General features: G+C 37.3%; 1 protein-coding gene across 6 annotated transcripts in view; it reads right to left on the bottom strand.

Moving 5' to 3' along the window:
* Window positions 1-20479, bottom strand: part of FUT9 (fucosyltransferase 9) — a 111140-nt gene that overhangs the window by 22091 nt on the left and 68570 nt on the right. For 2 of the 6 annotated variants that reach the window (XM_048935135.1, XM_048935131.1), the window contains exon 2: window positions 1020-1184. The exons of 1 other annotated variant lie outside the window; for it this stretch is intronic. The gene's annotated coding sequence lies outside the window, so the exon portion shown is untranslated. Of the gene's footprint in view, window positions 1-1019; window positions 1311-3571; window positions 3631-20479 lie in introns of those variants that run through there. 3 more of the 6 variants (XM_048935132.1, XM_048935134.1, XM_048935133.1) reach the window with 3 other exon arrangements.

Genomic DNA, 20479 nt, shown 5'->3' with positions numbered 1-20479 from the left:
GATAGGTAGAAAGAGGAGAGTAAAAATGAAGATGGTGTTACTGTGTATAAGAAATAAAATCTTTTTCTTTCTTATGCCTTAACCCTTTTATCAATGATGACGTGAAAGAGAGCATTGATCTCAAACAGTTCACTTAAAAAGATGCACAGCAGAAGGCTGAATCCTGCAATCCTGAAAATCATTCAGAGCATGAGACTTCTGTAATGTATCTGGAGATCTGAATTTTCCTTTAGGGTTTTGGAAAAAATACAGCAAGGAAAAGTAGGCAGTTGCTCTTTCAAGGATTCTGATATATGCGTCCATTACATGGCAGTAAAGTGGATTTACTAAAGAATTGTTCATTATATGCAAACAAGGGTATCTACTGGATAGCTAATATGAATAGAAAACCTTGAAGATACAGAATTCTTGAAATCCATTTTATCTTTCGTTTCTACTCTGCCCATTTTTGCATTTTCCATGTCAGCAGTGATTATCAGCTTCATTTTAATTACCAATGAATATCTTTCAAGTTTACTGCTTTTTCAGGTTTTGAATCATAAATATGATAAATATGACAACTGTTTACAACCAGCTATTTCTAGTGGATTGACTTTAGCTGCTAACACAAAGGTCTAAGTTTTTTTTAAATGAACCAGATGAAAAATATATCTAAGGGCATTTTAGAATAAGCTCTTCAAATGTTTCAGCAAAAATTTATTTTACTTATTTGTTTATTTATCTATTTCCCACATATCTTCTGTTCATTTTATGAGTTATTCTGTTCAGGTTCTTATGTCACTGACTGACACCTTAGCACCTGGCTTTGGTACTTATTGTTATAGAATTGTGCTCTGCAGTGCAAAAAGGGAAGGTTAAAGTGTAAGCAGGATATGTTTGAATTTACTCTGCTTCAACTTTCTGTACTTGTAGAGGTTCTTTTGTTCTATATGAGAATGAGAGAAGGATGACCTGAGTGCATGCAGCTGCTTTACTTCCTTAACACTTCCGAGTCTAGGTGCCTGGCTGCAAAAATGTACCTTTAGGAGAGTTCAACGTTGGTGCATCTTCATTCTCTTATTGACAAGCTTCTATCATAGGATGTCCAGCAGTAGAGAGGATTTCTTTTGCAGAGCTTCTGCAGACTGATTTACCACTAGAGAAAGTATAGACAAGATGGAACAAGGAAGATGTTGTAGGAAAATCTGTGAAGACAAGAGATTTTTAAACTCCTGCTTTGGTGTTCATTATGGGATAATCAGCAGTTGGCAGCTAATGTGTGCTACATAGTAAATAAATACACCACATTAATATACTTAATGAATTAATTTTGCTTCCTTTAAGTTAGAACAACTAGAACAAAACAAACAAACAAACAAAAGACTAGTTTCAAATTATTAGAAGCTAGAAACATTCATTAGAAACCAGAGGTAAAATGACTCTATCTGTGAGTCATTTCTACCTTATGTCAATCCTTTTGAGCATGCATTTAAAGTGAATTCATTATTTTATTTGTTGGATGGTGAAGGAACAGCAGATACTGAAGCTATAGTTGCTGCTAGCAGCTGTCAGGAAAACATACACAGCCCGTTATAAAAAGACCCTTTACAAAGCTTGAGAACCATTTCAGGCTTTGCTGGGAGCTGTGGCTGTTTTGTTGCTGTTTTGTTGTCTGCCCTGTTGCTGAGTGCAGTTGGGTTCATGTTGGAGGACCCACATGATTCCCTCACATTGGTTTGGATCTGAATACACTCACAAAGCTCTGGAGTAATTTTGAAACTAAACCTCTGAATACTTCTCTTTTGAAAAGAAATTAGTTTGTGCACACCTACATCTCTCTAAGAACTGAAACAACAGTAGTAAGGAGAGACAGACTGGGATCCCTCTGTGTTTCAAAACTGCAGTATGGCTCCCAAGCAAATCTATTGCAGGCAACCAGCACAGCAATGAAGTCACAAGAATAAGTAACTGTGGTTGATATTTTTTTTTATTTTTATTTTTTTCTGTCTCAGCAGTAAAATGTGCCAAGACCTGGTATATTTGCTAAAGAGTCAGAAATAACCTCGCATAGCTATATGCCTAGTGATATAGTAGCATATTTAGCATATCTGTGAGCTCTTTCTACGACTGTAGCTTTATAGTTCTTGGTGAGCTCTCAATGACATCTGTTACTAACACCAAACACAACAGGAGAAACACTATATTTACACATCGGAGAAAAAGTGCTTTTAAAAATTGAACTACTTTGGATTTTCAGAGGTATATCCATGTGGAAAAGACGTTTTCCAGATTACAAATAATATATTTTTAAAATGTATTTTCAACATAATAGGAACTCATGAAACATTTAGAAGTGTATGTACAGCTTAGAGGAAGTCTTCTTGTTTTGAGCTACATTTTGAATGTCAAGCAAGCATTCAATCAATGTCCGTGTGTAAGTATTTAAACAGGTAAAAGATCACTTAACAGAACTCACATTTGATTGGCAAATATTGGAATTTGATTGTGTTTCTGTGTTATTTAAGATGATAACAAATGAAATGTGTGCATCGGGAAAAAAACTGGTTTCGGATAGATGACCTTTACCTGCTGATAAAAGTAAAATGAAACAAATTACTTTTCAGCCATTCTGAAACTACCCTATTGTGCTGAAGTGAACTGTAAGCATTTCATCAGGAAGTTCTAATAGGTTTGCAAAGAATTTTTTTGGTTTGTTTTTTTTTGAACGGAGAATAAAATATGATAATCTCCCAGGAGACTTCTGGAAAGATACTTTAAATTGTCATTTTGTGCAAGGAAGCAAGACGGAGTTCTACAGAGCTGAAGCGTTGATAGTATGATTGCTCTAGCTAGATTTATTTTTCCATTGGGGTTTTACATCACTACTTTATTTAACTGCAATATATAAGGCAAATTACATAAAAGAGGGAGTGTTGAGGCAAATGTAGCACAGAATTTAGATTTGGAATATCTTGCTTTTCAAAACCTAAAAACAATAGAGATCATTCCACTGTTAAAACTGCTTAAAATACAGAAGTAAGTTTTATTTCTTTTACAAATTCCTGCACTGTGTAAGCTGTTGTTCTCTATTTGTGTAGAGCAAACTGAGATTTAGTGGACAGTTAAGTGTAAACAGAAAAATTGACTTCCTACTCATAAAATGACATTCCTGTTTTCATTGGACAAGGAGAATTAAATTCTCTGTTTCTTACTTTCTCTCCATGCATTACTTCAGAAATGTTTTTGGATTCTGATGCATTGGGAATAAACTATGCTTTTTCCTATGTAGGATCAAGGATACATGACCACAAAATATTAAATAAATTGTGAGTTTTTTTGAGCATTATCACTGAGTAAAAACAAAACCCTTCCTGAGAACATCGATTTTGTTAACATCCTCTCAGGGATACTATTTGGCAACTTACGAAAAAATTTTCAGGAAAGCCCATAAATTCTTTAACTTCAGCAGAGCTTATTAGAGAGGGAATGGTTTGAAAGATTTCAATTTTTCCCTGATAAAAGTGAGAACATTTTCAGCATCATAAAAATTTACAGAGGAAAAGAAATTATTCTAACTATCAATCTACCATACCTTTAATCACTGGAGGATATCTCATTCTATGTGATATCTGAAGGGCATGTACACATTATTGCATGATGTCAGGATGGGACATGACAACAGCATCGCCTCCTGATCTGTACAACTGAGACACCTAAGGAAAAACAAAGGCAGAAGTGCATCTCACCTTGATGCAGATATAGCCTGAGGGAGAACTAGCTTCTATCAGGAGGCAGTCCAGCAACTGTAGCTGAGGCAGCAGATACCAGAGGGGTACCTTGCTTCCCAGTTGTTCCTAAATTTTTTATGCTAGGGTAATTTGAACTATTCACCTCAAAGAGCTTGAATCTGTAGCATCCTCATCTAAAATCTCTCTCTCTTTTTTAATTTCATCCTTTTACCCTGTTTCAATGTTTATGCTCTTGTGGCAAAATCACAGTCTTTCCATATCTCAGAATTAGCATCCAATATGGGAATATGGCTATCCTAACATCTAACTGAACAGTACAAATAGTACTGCCTTTGTCACTTTTTTGTCTTTACTCTTCACTTAGCTTTTAATGTTTCCTGTGCATTTTCAGTGTATTTTAAGGCTGATCAACAGAATTTTGAGTGTTCTTGGTAGGTTATAATGTATTAATCGAACAATAATTACTACATAAATAGAAAGGGCTGGAATAAAGACCCATGACAAGATCAGGAGGAAAGCTTTTCTTTCTGGTAGTATACTCCAATGAGAGAAAGAAAATGTTATGATTATCTAACTTCCTAGATAAGAAACTGGAAGGTTTAGAACTCTGCTCAGGAAAGACAGGACCTCCATGCTTGCATAATAGAGACTGTTGATAGCAGTATTTGTTTGCTAAGGATATTTTGTATTACATACAGACATGAAGAACCATTAGCTTTCTGTTTTATTTTCTGTGCAGAATGAATTTCACACATACAAGTACGTATCTAATTAAAACAGCTACTGTGACTTTCAAGAAGACATGATGCAGCATGTATTACTTCCCTGACACTTCCTGCAGACTTCTTACTTAATCTTACATGCATTCCATACCAGCCTCACTCTGCTTATTACTCATTACCAGAGTTACTCCTTGTTCCCCCAGCAGCAGACACACCAAATTAAAAATGTCTGCAGAACCCAGATCACTGATGCTTTCAGGTGAAACCTCAGTCTGATTAATCAGTGTAAGTAAAAATCCCATGAATTTGGTTATAACAGTGGTGTTCTGCATACATTTTCTGGACTATGACTGCAGGCTTTGTGTAGATGACTATGTAAATGCCTCATTTGAAATGAGAGGCCTTATGTTTTTCCAACTGTGTTCCTCTCTGTCTGCTTCCAGCCCCACTTCCTTCCCCACTCTGCTCCTAAAGCCTTCTGGAAGATTTTGAATGCAGGTGACAGCACTGACAGTAACTGATACCACTCTGAGCCACCAAGTCACTATTTATCACGTTCTCCATATGCCAGTTCTGGAGCCCTGTACTGTCTCAGCATCCATCCAGCAAGGGTCCTGTACTCTTGTTTACTGAAGCTGCATACCATGCTTCACATTTAACATGTTTTTACCTTACCAGCTGGGAATTACTGTTTGGCAACGGTCCAGATATGACCACTAAGCCATCCAGATCTATATACTCCAAACCGATCATGCCATAATGCAACATAAAGCAGCATAATAAACAAATGATAAATAATAATAAAGAAAGCTAATGCAAAATTGAACATAGGAGACTGAAGTCATTCGTGCTTTAGCTGCGGATGAGAAAATCACTTAGATACAGTAAAGCAAGGGAGGCTTAATAAGTAAATGATATCATGACGGCAATTCTTTGCCCTCTTTCTGCCGATGATAATGGAAAAGCCTCCTAAGCAGAGTGATTCCAAATGGAGGGTTGAGAAAAGACAATTGAAGTACATTCTTCTAAGTGCAAAAGGATATCCTGCAAATTTGGGTTTTCCTGGTCCCTGGTTGTCAGCACACTCCCTCTTGCTTGGCATCTTCGAAAGCTGTTGTCACTCCCTGCATAGTAAGTCCCACTTTCTCTGTAATAATGTAATAGAAGCTTGCTACTGTGTGTCATAAGTCTGAAGGTATAAATCCACTGTTAACAAAGAGTATAAAACCCAGTATTTGAATGTCATTCCCGCAGCTCAACTAACACTGTCACTGTCATTTCGACATCCTAATTACATCAACATTGTCCTTTGTGACTCATACTGCAGATTTCCAATCAAAATGTCTCTGATGAGGGAAGCAGCATTATGGCAGTTAAGCAGCAGAACAACATCTCTAAATAATCCCAGCTTGTTCAGCATCCACCTACACTGTAGGAAGGTGATCTGAGCAGCTAAACATGTCAGGAAAGTACACATCAGCCTGTGAAGGGCTCTGGCTGAAACTGATGTTCAGAAAACATTAAATATGGCTGAGAATTGCCAGAGTTCAATACACCTCATTTGCTGAACCCCATAATAGTTAGTGATCATGAAGAAAAGGTGAAAAAATATACAGTATGCCTGTTGGTAACCTTCCTGTATCCTTGCAAACATGCATGGAATCACATAAACAATATATATATAGATTTATGGGAAATATTCTCAGTATTTTGTTAGTTTTTTTCTTAATTTTTATTCAAGTGCATTGGAAGCCTGAACTTGCCTTAGGTTCCTGGGCACCACATCATGGTGAATGCGCAAGAACCAGTACTCCTGTTTTCCCAAGGAAATATACTTCTAGGAATTGCAACTGTAGAGCAAAGCTTGGAAAAGCAACTTGGTATACCCCCAAAACAGAGTACTGATTACAGGAAGTCCTATTATGAGATTATGAGAAAGCAGTTCCTGAAAGGCTTGTTGCTTCTAATATGGCCTACAGAAATCAATTCTTGTTTGTTCAAGGCAAAAGACTATTAATATGAGAAGTTTTAAATATTCTCAAACAAATGCTTTTTTCTTTTTTTTTTAGCTTCCACTTTTGATGCCACAGCATGACTGCAGACTCGTCTACGTCTGGAGTAAAGTTATGCCAAACACACTTCTCTGCAATGCTTCATGAAGAACTGGCATAGCAACTGAGTATGTCCAAAATACAAAAATGTTTGGGCGATGTCGTCTGCTTTCTGGAACTCATCAGAGATGAAGAATGCGAACGGTCTGAACTGCTGTATTGCTATCACAGAATGACTGCTATAACAGATACATTTTTCACTGATTCAGTATTCCTGTGCATTCTAGGTATAAGCTAGACAGTATGTGCTATGACATGTTTTTTTGCATATTTTTTTGTTACTCTTTTTTTCTCCCAAACTGATCCATGAATATTAGTAGTGGGGTCGCATCCTCTCTACAGTGCTCCTGGACTGGGACACAGGGAAGACCAGGTCAACTCCTTAGGTTTGTCTCTTCCCTGAGAACAGTATACCACTGCTGTCTGTGCAATATTGCCATTTGACAGAATAATCAATGCCTGTGGTTTGCCTGCAGCTCTAAAATCACTGCTCCACTGTTCCAACGTGAAGAAAGGTAAAGAGCACTTTTATTCAGTGATAGTGGAAAAAATTACAGAACTTCTGGAAGAATAATATACAAAAGTCAAAAGGAAAACATCTTGTTTTAGAGATACTTATAAATCATTTAAAGTGCCTCAATTCTTATTTTATTTGAAAAATAAATCAAGACTCGTACAGAGCTTTTACTTCTGGAATCTGCTTTTGGGCAAAACTCCCTTTCTGAGAACTGTCTGTACTGATCAAGATGCTGACCAGTCTTCCAGAACGCATACATCCCTCTCGTTCACATTCTACTCTCTTCCACCGAACTTCCTGAGATTCTCAAACTTAACACTTAATTAAGGTAAGTTTTTTGTCATTGCTTCTAAAGAATTGCTGGCTGTTACATCACAGGTTTGGAAATGGCAGTATCTGTAGGGTGTACCTAGATAGAGTTCTTACCTGGCCAAACTGCCAACAAGCTTCTTTTTCAAAATATCTGTGGAAAGGACTGTGGACTGGGCTGGTATTTAATTTTGCAATGAAAAAATATTTTATCTTACTTAAATAAAATCCTCCCTCTAAACCAACAGGAAGCGTTTTATCTCAGTACAAATTAATTTACACGTTTAACGTATCATTTAATCCCTTTACATAGAACAACACTCTTTAGGCTACCATTAAAGAGAAACAACGATCATAGTTTTGGCAGAGACTGGACATCAGAGGAACCAAATAGGAGGATATTTGCAGTTTTGGTGCTGGATGACATTTATATTTGCTTTGTTTGAGTGGTGGGACAGGTGATGGTGACACTGAGAATTCAGATTTCCATCCTAATTTAGTTTCCTCAAATGTAAAATGAAATTAAAGATATGTGCCTTCTTTGTAAAGAGTTCTGAAAGAGTGTTCGAAAATTACCATGTAACTAAGATTAGTTCCCTTGTATTGACTGACTCCTTGTTGAGTGAGTGCTTGGGAGCTGTGGCTGCTTTACGTTTGCAAACCAGCACAGATAAGATCTAAGAGATTGGAAAAATTAAAACCAATGTATGATCTATCAAATTACTTCTTAATATCAATTCTACATCATCTGCAAGAATTTTACATCATCTGCATTTTACTGATGGCAGGAGGAACTCTGACTTTCTTTACTGATAGACCAGTAGGTCTATATCTTTTGATATTGAGGGCTCCTGACCTCCAAAAAAGCACAAAGTCACTTTACTTCAAAGATATGTGAGCACATCATCACAGACATTATCTAGCTAAGATGACCTATTCAACCTCTAGCACAGTATCAGCAAGGTAGGCTGTGCTGATGATACTAAAGACAGCCCACAACAGGGCTGGCTCAGTCATCAAGTACAGCCAGAGCAGTTATACAGCAGAGATCTTATCAGCACAGACATTGTGATAGTCCTTATAAATAATAGTTCATTATGTTTTCTATTAATTTGTGCAAAAGGACAATGAGGTTAGAATTTTGCTCACGTAAGATGATCACATACTGCACAGCACTTGGCATCTGAAAGATTGCCATGCACTTTTTCTGGTGGTCATCAAGATATTTTGTTCTGATCTTGTATGACTTGAATACCTGGAAGAAGCATATAGTCCTAAGATGAGATGAAGAAGGGACAGATGGAATTGAGGCAAACAGAGGAAGAGGAGTAGGTAAATGCGCTCTGAGCTGATATGTAGTACAGCTATTACTTTCACATTTCCTCTCTTTGTAAAATGTATCACTGGATCAACAAATACTCTGTAAAAAACAATATTAGGTAAAGATAAATTTGTTACAGGGATATGACACAAACTTTCATTCTGTTTTCTGTGATATAGGAGTAGATATTACGAGCAGTCTCTGCTAATCTATTCATTACTTTCACAAATAATTCAAGTGCTTTTTAGCTGGCATGGCTCTAAAAACAAACAAATAAATAAAATGTAGACTGTGACACAGTTATGCATTAGTTAATAAATATGCATTTATGGAGATCTGTCCTATATTATCCCCTTACTGGACATTATTATTCAGGTACATAATCAATTTAAACAGAATAACAAATCATTATGCTGGAAGGGATTATAAAGTTGCTGGTGGTGATGGACTGTGCCCCCCCCCCCCCAAGGTGGAAGTTACCCCTGCCTGAGTTCTTTTTTTCTCAGATTTCCAGATTATTTCTGCAAATCATCATTTCCAATTCAGAAGTATTTTGCTAACAGATATGAATTACAGTTGTGATCACAATAACACTCTCTAGATAGTAACTTCAAGATTGTCCATTGTAATTCTGTAAGAACATTCACTTTGTAAACGCATAGTATTGTTTTACAACTTAGCCATAAAGACATTAAGGAGGAATCACAGAATCACCAAGGTTGGAAAAGACCTTCAAGATCATCCAGTCCAACCATCCACCTATCAAGAGTAGTACTCACTAAATCATGTCCCTCAACACAAAGTCCAAAGGAGAACTGAAACCCATGATTACTGCATGTATATATATATGTATATATATATATATGTACCATATAAGTACCACAAATTTCAATGGTATACATAATTTTATATAAATCTTACCATTTGCATCTCATAATGGTAGTTACATTAAAGTTTCTTGATTAATACATCTAATGGTTTTAAAACCAAGTATTATTTAAACTATTGTTATAAATCTTGGCTTTCTCACAAAACCCTTCCTTGAAAAATGGAAATAGTAAATTTAGAATGTGTTGCACAGTTCTACAAAGCTACAAATTAAAAAAAGTATGCTGAATGAAATGCATTAGGGTCCTATTTGCAGAAGTGTTATACGGCTATATGCTTTAGAAATCTATCACATTATTAAAAACTTAGTTAGTTAGGCATTTCAATTGGAAGTTAGGTATCCATTCTAAGCTGGTAGTATAATCTACTTATATTTAAGGAGAGAGACATCTCAGTAAGTCATTCAGCTCACTATAAGATAATTGTGCTGAAGTATAGATCCTTACTTCTCTGAGAGGACTTTCTTTTTTTATTGTATGTATTTCACTGGATGTATTTTCATTAACCTTCTTTTGAAATTAGGTCAGTCCTTTCTAGGTTGAAATAAGGAGAATCGAATCCTAATCCTGTCTGCATTTGATTTGGTTTCCTATCTTCTAGGTACGACACCTAGCAACTAAGTTGTAACACGGCACTCAGAAATGAAGATCTCTGTGATCCAGAGTGAAACTTAAATACTTGTCTACTACAGCAGAACCTGAAACTGACCAAGCCACTGTGGTTGTGAAGGCAAACATCCTCCTTCTATGATGCATTCCATAACAAAGCAGCTTCAAGGGCAAGGAGAGGTATAAATCTCTGCTTTGGATCTTCAAATCAAACACATTTTTACTATATCCTGTGGCATTGTAAGTACATGCTTTTAGATACTTGTCAGATTGCTATCCTTCCTCTCTGCTTATGCTGACTCAGGAAGCTCAGGCAAAATTTCTGATGGGGTCCAAATATGCAGGCAACAAAGGCAGAGACCATTTTGATTTCAAAATCCAATCAGAGGTGCCCCTATTAGAGGAGTGCCATCATACCAGGGCAAAGCCAGCTCCAGCTGCTCCAATGGGACCTGCTGCTGCCACAGCTGAGACATAAGTGATGTTTAGTGTGCTCTGGGAGAGCAGATTTAAGAAAAAACCACTACGTGGCAACAGATGAGAGAGAAGAGTGAGAAATGTGAGAGAACAGGCCTGTGGGCACCAAAGTCAGTGCAGGAGGAGCTCCAGGCACACAGCAGCAACTCCCTGCAGCCCAGGAGAGACCCACAGAGGAAAGAGCCTTCCCCCCACAGCCCACAGGCAGGGTGTGGAGAGAGTGGGTAGGGATGGCAGCTGCTTGTAGTATGCTTTTAGCTCTCACTGCTCTACTCTGTTATTGGTTCAGTAATTTCCTTATACTGAGCCTGTTTTGCCTGTGCTGGTAACTGGTCAGTGATCTCCATGCCTCTTTCCGGAAATGCCTATGGATCAAAGATTTTATGGCAGTCAGTTAATGTGCTGGGAGAAGTTCCTAAAGTTTCTGGGTACAATTCATAGATTAACATTCATGTGGTTTTTGGTGTTTTTTTTTTTTTAATTTTTATTTTTTAATATTCTCCTGTTTTTCTAAAAAACACTGCAGTTTCTGGTGCTTCAAAGAGTTCTTTTACTTTTCGTAACAGGTTTACTAAAAGCATAATGTAGAATAAATAAAGAATAAGGAGAATGTAAATGATAATTTTTTAGTGCATTCAGTTTGAAAACTGAATTCAACTAAACCCACGTATTTTCAATTCTTTGTCTTAATAAAGTTGCCGTGGGTGTTTTCTGCTATTTATACCATGAAAACATGGAGAAACATCATGATTATTTTCAGATTTATGTTTAGATTCCTTCACTCTATAATTGCATGAGAAAACTGCTTGAAAGTATTCAATATTAAAATCAGCAAATAGTTTTTAAAGCGGAGAAGGTAATTAACTTCCTTTTTTAATGATGCTTCTAATTTAGACTATGCATGAGATGCATCAAGAGTGAGAGAGATTTTGCAGGAAAAGACTGTTCTGTGGCTAAAGTACCAAACTCAGAATCAGCAGAATTTAATTCAGTTTACACATCTTCAGCAAATGTCCTGTGTGATCTTAACCAAAGTAGTTAATTGTTCTTCTCCACAAGTTGTTTGTAACACTGAAATAATGACAGTGAACTTTCTAGGAGGTTGTGAGGTTTAAGTACTTTATATTTATATCTTCAGATAGACTACAGATAGAATTATGTATGGTGGATGAGTAGAGTTGTTTTCCTATTACCAAAATCTAAAAATGTAAACTGGCTTTTTTATTGTACAAAAATATTCACTTGTCACATATAGTCTTGAATCTAAAAAAAGAAGCAAATACAAAGTCCATCTGTTGGCTCTTAAATCTAATTAATGCTCAAATTACTTCCAGAAAAAAGAACAGCCATAATGTAAGAGTCTACTTTTGTTGTTCCCACCTGCTAGTTCCACAGAAAAATGAGTTAAAGGGTATCTTCCAGATAATATATATATATATTATATATATATTATATATATATATATATAAATCTAATGGTTTAACAACAATCAAGAAAACAAACAGAAACTGGGAAAAAAAAACCAAAAAAAACAAAAAAACAAAAGAAAACTACACACAGTATATGGACTGCAGGATTGGAATGCAAGTCCTGGGGACTGAAAAAAATAATAAAATACTTTCTTCTTCTGGCCAGAGTAGGCAAGTATACATACAGGCACAGATAAGAATTGTTTCGAAGCTGATGGACTTCTGGAATACAGATATGTACCATAGAGCTGCTGAATTTGAGTATTGCAGATTGATAGTAAGTTATACAAACCTTTCAGGGAACAGTTAAAAGAAAAAGCTGCATGCCCTTCAGAGAAATTGGACAGTAATATTCATGATGTATAAGTACTGCCATTTTGAATCAACAAGTAATTACCATCCAATTTCTTTTTGGGGGGGAGGTTTGTAGTTTCTTTGAAATTGGTAGATCAAGTTTTTCCTAATCTTATAATTCAGAATCAGGCTCCATGGAGGATTAAGCTGCCCTCAAACCATTCATTTTTATTCTACGTGAAGAAAACAGTGAAATTGTGTGTGAATTTTTTTGGCTGCCTAACATGTGATTCTGTCTTTCAGCAGCAGTCACACAAGAAACAATGTGCTTCAAAGGTCCTACTGGTTTTACTTTTTTTACAGTGTAGAATAAGTAGGGCTCGCATCTGTTCATGAAGTCTATGAAATACAAGCTTCTCCAGGCAAATAGGGGTGTTTATTCTTGTTTATGGCAAGGTAGGATATTCTGAAATATTATTTCCAGGTCTAAAGGCAATACAGATAAGAGAATTATCAGGAAAGATTCGAGCCAAAGTTGTAAAATCTTTCCTCTATATTGCATTTATGTAAATTGGGGTATTTAGAATGAGCTGTGCCACAGTTCGCAGAAATTGAGTAAGTAAGGTCATTCTGACAGTATATTTTATTAGGATTTTGTTGGGCATCAAGCAGCAAGAATCTTCACAGACTGCTTCTTTCACATGGAGTCTGCTTTCCATGCAGCAACACTGCAAGATCATAGGCAATTCATGCCTTCTATTCCAATGTAAGAAGAAACTGTGGCTTGTCTCCCGTAACTCACGCAACTAATCTTTCTTTCACCAGAAATTTCTTGTTTGTTTTTTTTTTTAATGGATCAAGTGCATTTGTAAACATTTCATATTATACTAAAGGCTTGTTGTAACCTTATTTTAGTGTCATCATCCTCAGATGGAAGAGTAGCATAGTTAAAATCATAGCACTTCTCTGTCATCTATTCTAAATCTGTTGTGTGATTTTGCTAAGAACGACATTGGCTTTCTCTCTCTTTTTTTTTTTTTTTCCTCTCCCCCCTAAGTGCTACAGTTAGAACAACTTTTCCTTGCACATAGGCTGAGCTGTGAGCAAACCTGGGGTTTGCTACGTGCCCACCTATGATAAGGGGTGGACACTGGTGTGCAGAACTTGTCTTAGGATACAGTCACAGGGGTAGCAGTCATCAACCCAATGCCTCTATTTCTTTTTGTTTCTAAGAATGATACACAGCACCTTCTTCTAGCTTGTGCTGATAAATCAAACAGGTAGGAAGTTCAACTCGGTAGCTGCATCAGATAAAGACCTTTGTCCAGTTCAAAGTAATAATCCACACAGTATAGCCACTAATGTCAAGGAAGTGTTTGAAGTAATAAAAACATTGAACCTTACATAATCAACAGGACTATGTCAGAAATTTTTAAAGGGCACAACCAAGTTTTCTGATAAGGCTGTTAGTCCTGTTTAATCACTTTAAAAAACCTTACTGTGATCTGACAGGATATAAGAAAGGCAGAGAAATAAGTCCAATAATCAAGAACTTTTAGGCAAATTCTTAAGAACAAGAACCCAGAAATGGTGATTCCTCAATGAGATTCATTAATTCTAGGGCTAAGGTCTTTTTGGCCAGTAAAGGGGAAAAAAAGAAAAGGAAAAAAAAAAAAAAAAAGAAAAAATCACATGTTCATGCTTTAGCATGAATAAAACTCTAATAATACTACATTAAAAAAAAATCATTAGCAAGGAGAAAAATCTAGTTCTATCATGCAAAATATCTAATAGTAAATGAAAGTAGGAGATTAAGACAGTTCCCTGCTGTCACAGAGCAGAAATACACTTGCAAGTGTAAAGCAGCAGTATGTTATTGATATAACACAGTGATTAAACAACATAAAATCATAAAAAGACTGTAGTTTAATAAGATTCAGTGGAAGAGTACGCGTGGGTATTTACTGCAGAGGACAATGTCAGACAAAACTGTCGTGGAGATCCTTCCATCGAATCAGTAGGTTTGCTTTCTAAACTCCTCCTCAGAGGAACATCGGTGCACTGGGGTCCAAGTTCCAGACTTGATCAACAGTTTATGCCTAAAGGATGATGTACAAATTCAATAAAAATGCAAAGTTTGCAAAGCTATTAGTGACTTACTGAGAATCCGCTGTGGCTAAGGGATCTCTCAGCCTTGAGAAGTAGTCTTGAGTGGCGTCCCTACTCAAGGGAAGATCCTTGCATGCAGCCCACTGCCATGCAGAAGAGTTCAACTAGTTCTCGGCTCTGCTATTTATGGTGTAAGATATTGACTCGCATTGCATACCAGCTGTGTTTGGTTCACGCGTGCTCTGTTAACCATTGGTTATTGTGTAACCAAATGCAGCCATCGCTACTGCCACTGCCTACTGCTTGAACAAGGATTCTGTGAAATGGACATGTTGAGGAAGTACAATGTAACACCTGTGTGTGTTTAACCTGCTCTGTGGACTTTGCATAGATAAATCGTCATGGTAATTAAGTATGAAACATGATTAAATCAGAAATGTTCTACACCCCATCAACAGTCTAGGCTGAACTGTGTAATTTGAATGGGTAAAAGCAGAGTGTAGGGTGGTGGATATGCACATCTTGTCTATACGTGTCTACATTCTTTTAGAATCATCATCTAAAGGACAGTGTCACTAATTAGTATTTTAAAGGCCATGAGAAGCTCATTGTCAGTCAACTGCCAACATGAACTCAGGACTTAACTTCTGTCAAGGAAATAAGACTTTTCAAACATAAAATGAAAAAAAAACAACAAACCAACCCCCCCCTCCCCCCCTCGTCCAAAAAAAAAAACACAACAAAACCAAACCCAACCACCTACCAAATAAACAACAAAAAAAATATCCAGAAGCACAGGTTAAAAAAATCTTACCGCAAAGAAAACGTGATTAAAATACTTAAGAAGGCAGGACAAAATATGATGGTTTACTTTTTTGGCTAAAATAAAAAATTTATCTTTGCAATTTAGAGTGATATTAGTAATATGAAAAAATATACACAAAATTTGTAGTAATGAAGAAAAACAGTGATTTTTGGAACAGAATCATAATCTTTTCTATCAAGCTCGAGAACAATTGTATACTTTTTGTGAACATTCTTAAATTGAGAAAAACAGGGTATACTGAAGAAAAAAAAAGTACAATTTCATATTATAGCCATATTATTGAATGACAGCTATGGGCATCACAGCCACTGACCTTGGCAAGTGAAACTGCCAAATCTGAACAGTGTAATAAATAAATAAAAATCCAAAGGCATTGAGTAAACTAGGAATATAAAAAAAGACAACATTGTTTCTGACACAGGTAAAAAAAAAATTAGGAATGCCCTTAGGAGGACAAGACTCAGATACTTCAGATTTTTATGTTTATATTTTTAACGTGTGTTGATTACATTTAAAGCCTTGGATACACATTTGCAATCTATCAGATTAATGCAACTAAATAAGTGTCAGATGTGATTTGAAGCAACAGAAGGAGGCAATGCAGTTAGAATATCAAAAAGGTACAACATGTTTAGCTCTTGTCTGCCTTCTGTTCTATCCAGCTTCGCTACATGTTTGCCACACCTCTCTGCTCTGGACTTGAGGGAACAACCAAGTACACAAAACATAAGATATCTTACACGCTTATGGCCTTTCTCTCATTTCCTAGAAATTATGGATCCTTTAGATATTTCAGTTGTTGCATAGATTTTTCCATACTTAAGCAGTTCTTGTTTTGTAAAGTTTTAAAATGTTAGAAAAAATTGATTTTTATATGCTTCATACATGCTAAGCAATAGACCATCACTGGCTTTATCAGGAAATGCCTCAATGTTGCTCCTGGTTAGCCCCCGGTTTTTTCTGGATTATGCCTAATTCCCCAGCAACATTGAGGTCAAAGTCAACGTGTTCTGAATATTTCCAGCTCTCAGCTGTGTAAGGCAAGCATTTCAAGTGACCTTTGTTGCTTGCATTAAAATTGTTTGGTCTGCTGAAGATGTAGTTATTCCTGCCCAAAACACACAGGAGGCTTTGGAGCATAACTCCTACTGGTAGTGATGATGCCGCATAGCGTTACCTTCTAGCAGTCAAAGAACCTGTAGCTTAGAGGATTTGTTAAATAGATTCATATGAGGATAAAGCTGTACAGCTACTTGCTGCTACAGTGAAATTTCACAGTTAGGGGCTCCCATGAATACCCTGGGCAATTTCTGACATAAAATATTGAAAATAGATAGCAGCACAAAACCTGTCAACTCTCTGTTCTTACCGAGGTCATGCATTTCCACCCACTCTCCTCCAACAGACTTTTTCCCACACTGCCTCTGTTTACCTCATCAGGGAAATCAAAAGAGAGTATGTACTTTTGCTCCACCTCATATCACGTCAGCATTCATTCACCCACATTCTCTCAAGCTCTCAGTCTGATCTCATCTAGGAATCATTAACTTAGCTTAAACAGCATTTAATAATGATATCACTAATATCATGCATGTAGTACGCAGCCAGGTTAGGCTGCTCAACATATGTGTTTGCCCAGGGTTTTGGTTTTTTTTTTTTTCCTGAAAAAGTGAGCTTGTAGACTGGCCTAGCTAGCAACATAGATGCTCTCAGAGATCATAAATGAAATAATTAAAGGTAAGTTCCTTCATCTGTATCCATGAAACTGTGTTCTCAGACTGGATTTTTATCAAGATGGTGTGCTGGGTCCTGCACTTTGGCCACAATGACCCCAGGCAATGATACAGGTTTTGGGGGAGTGGCAGGAGACTGTGTAGAGGAAATGGACCTGGGGATATTGGCTGGTGCTTGGCTGAACATGAGCAACAGTGTGACCAGGTTTCCAGGAGGGCCAAAAGCATCCTGGCTTGTATCAGAAATTGTATTGCCAGCAGGAGCAGAGAAGTGATCGTCCCTCTGTACTCAACACTGGTGAGGCTGCACCTCAAGTATTGTGTTCCTGACTACAAGTATTGCGCCCCTGACTACAAGAAAGGCACTAAGGCCCTGGAACCTCAGTGAAGAGAGAAGGGCAATGAAACTGGTGAGGGGTATAGAGCACAAGTTTTGTGAGGAGCAGATGAGTAAGCTGGGATAATTTAGTTTGGAGAAGAGGAGGTTCAGAGGTGATCTTATTGCTCTCTACAACTCTCTGAAGGGAGACTGTGGCAAGATGGGGGTTGGCCTGTTCTCTCACATAACTAGCAATAGGACTAGAGGGAATGGCCTCAAGTTGCACCAGAGGAGATTCAGGTTGGATATTAGGAAATAATTCTGCAATAGATTGGTTGGGCTCTGGAACAGGTTGCCCAGGGAGATGGTTGAATCATGAAATCCTTGGAGGTGTTCAAGAAACATTTAGATGTACTGAGAGACACAGTTTAGTGGGAAATATTTGGGATAGATGGATGGTTAGACGGGATGATCTTAGATTTCTTTTACAATCTTGGTGATTCTATGATTCTGTGTCCTTATGTCTATGTAGTTTTAGAGACCTAAGTTTAACTTTATTCAGAAAATAATAGCTATTATGTAGGGAAAAAACAATGTTAAAGGGCATTGCATTATCTGAGATACACTAAAATATATGTAAATGGTGTCTATAATATAAGACATATGTAGAGTAAGAGTACAAATGGAACTTGTGAGTTCCTAATGAGTCCTAATGATGATGATCATCATAACCTATACTACCAGAAAAATTGTCATGCAAATGTCATGCACAGAAAACTTAGGCCATACAGAAAATTTAGATGATTTTGCATATCCAGAATATGAATTCTTCTACTAAATTTGCCTTACTTTTACATGTTAAGAGCGTTTATATGTTCCCTTCAAGTACTGGAAGGTCACAATAAAGTCTCCCTGGATCCTTGTCTTCTCCAAGCTGAACAATCCCAGTTGCCTCAACCTTTCCTCACAGGAGAGGTGCTCCAGCCCCCTGATCACCTTAATGTCCCTCCTCTGAACCCACTCTAAGAGCTCCATGTCCTTCCTGTACTGGAGGACCCAGGCCTGGACGCAGTGCTGCAGATGGGGTCTCACAAGAGCCGAGCAGAGGGGGACAATCACCTCCCTCTCCCTGCTGGCCACCCCTTTTTAATGCAGCCCAGAACACAGTTGGCCTCCCGAGCTGCGGGCGCACACTGCTGGCTCATGTCCAGCTTCCCATCTACTGGATCCCCAAGTCCTTCTCCGCAGGGCTGCTCTCAAGGAGATGTGCCCCCAGTTGGTATAAATACCTGGGATTGCCCCGACCCAAGTGCAGCACCCTGTACTTGGCCTTATTGAACCTCATTTGAGGACATGTTTGAAAATGATATGCTGCGTCAAAATTGTAACGGTTGATCCCAATTTGGCAGGAAACAGTGCAAGAAAGTAGAGCTTCAAAATAGAGGCAGACATCTCATAATAGCTGACTTGATTATTTTGGCAGCTGTGTTTTTCATAAGCTGAAGAGTGGCTAAAAACCCAGCAGAGTAGATAATGAAACACAGATGACAGCTTTAACACCAGTGGCAGGAAAACAGAGTGTAAACCACTTACTAGGAAAAATAGGCAAGAGATGACCTTATCATGGCAACAGAAGCAAAGTAGAAGAAAGAAATGAAAACTGTCTTTTGTTAAGAGGTCACACTCTTCTTCTGTTTGAGTCGTCTGTGCACTCTGCAAGTACTGTCTAATGGCAATTCAGTCTGAAGGTGGGAAGGGGTGGCCATCTGAGTAAGGGAAACACAGAGCATCCCTGTGTACACATGTATTAAATCATTCACTGCTTCTCATCAGTTTATTCCTTTTCCTGTGTAGACTGAAATTTTGCTATTTAACAAACATTTCCCAGCATGGTCCAAGTTTCCCATACTGATATCTCTTCGCTCAATGTTTGCTGAATCCCCTAAATAATCCAAATACTTTAAATCTAAATGCATTATTTATTAGTTTAGGTTGGTTTTTGTTTTGTTTTTCTACAACTAACTTTTCATATTGCCTTCGAGATATAAAAACTTGTGAGGATATTTTACTGGCTGCCACTGCATTATCTTCTTTTTTCTCTCCTGCAGATTGGGCACCACAATAAAAGTGTTCTAACCTTGCACCTCTGAATGAAGGGATTTTCTCTACAGGGTATGTCCCCTTTGAGCTCAAGTTAGAAGGGAGCTTTATAAAATATATTTATGCTCAATAAGCAGAAGTTAAAAGGCACATTTTGCCAATCCCAGGCATGCTGCTTGTATGAATTATTTCTCAATAATTGCATTGCTCCTCAGTTAAATGATTTTCTTAGCATTTTCCATCAGTTTTCTCCATCAAATCCCAGATGCATTATTTAAATGTAAAATAGCTCTAAAATTACCCTAGCATACTACAATCCTTTCCCAAACTGAAAGTTTCCATCCCAGATTACATTTCACAAATCAGCTTTCCATGCTGCAGTTTCTCACTTCTCTTCACTTCAAGCATTAATCTCTGAGGTAAAATCATCTTAAATACTTTTTGAAATAAATCCTGCTTTAATGGCAATTTCCTCTGCTCAGAACTCATATACATCTTCTGTCCATTCCTGCAGGCAGTAAAGTGGCCACTTCTTTCTGGCTTTTCTCAGTAGAATTATACTTTTTCTTTCAGTAGCAGGTTGATTTTAATGCAACTCTCAGGGGGTATTTTTTGCTTTTTTTGTTTTGTTTTGTTTTGTTTTCTAGTAGAAGGAAAAAATGGAGAATGGGAGAATAAGAATACAGTGTTCAGTGTTACCTGTTTTTAAAGGTAGAAAAGGGTTAAGGCAACTGCAGTTTAACACTACGGTGACTAGATCCTACACACTCTAAACAGAGTATAATGTTTGCACTGAAAAGTATGAGCTTGCAATATGAAATCCACATTCTCTTGAATAAATGAAATGCCTGGAAGCCTACAAGAGCATTTAGGTCCTGTCAGCAAGTAAATAATTTGATGCTTAATCCACTCCAGAGAAGGGTGAATCTACAGCACTGTTTCTGTTAC

This window comes from Lagopus muta, chromosome 2 (assembly GCF_023343835.1).
Source record: "Lagopus muta isolate bLagMut1 chromosome 2, bLagMut1 primary, whole genome shotgun sequence".
Taxonomy (NCBI): domain Eukaryota; kingdom Metazoa; phylum Chordata; class Aves; order Galliformes; family Phasianidae; genus Lagopus; species Lagopus muta.
Note: the sequence above shows the minus strand (reverse complement) of the source record. Positions and strands in the feature narration are given on the sequence as shown.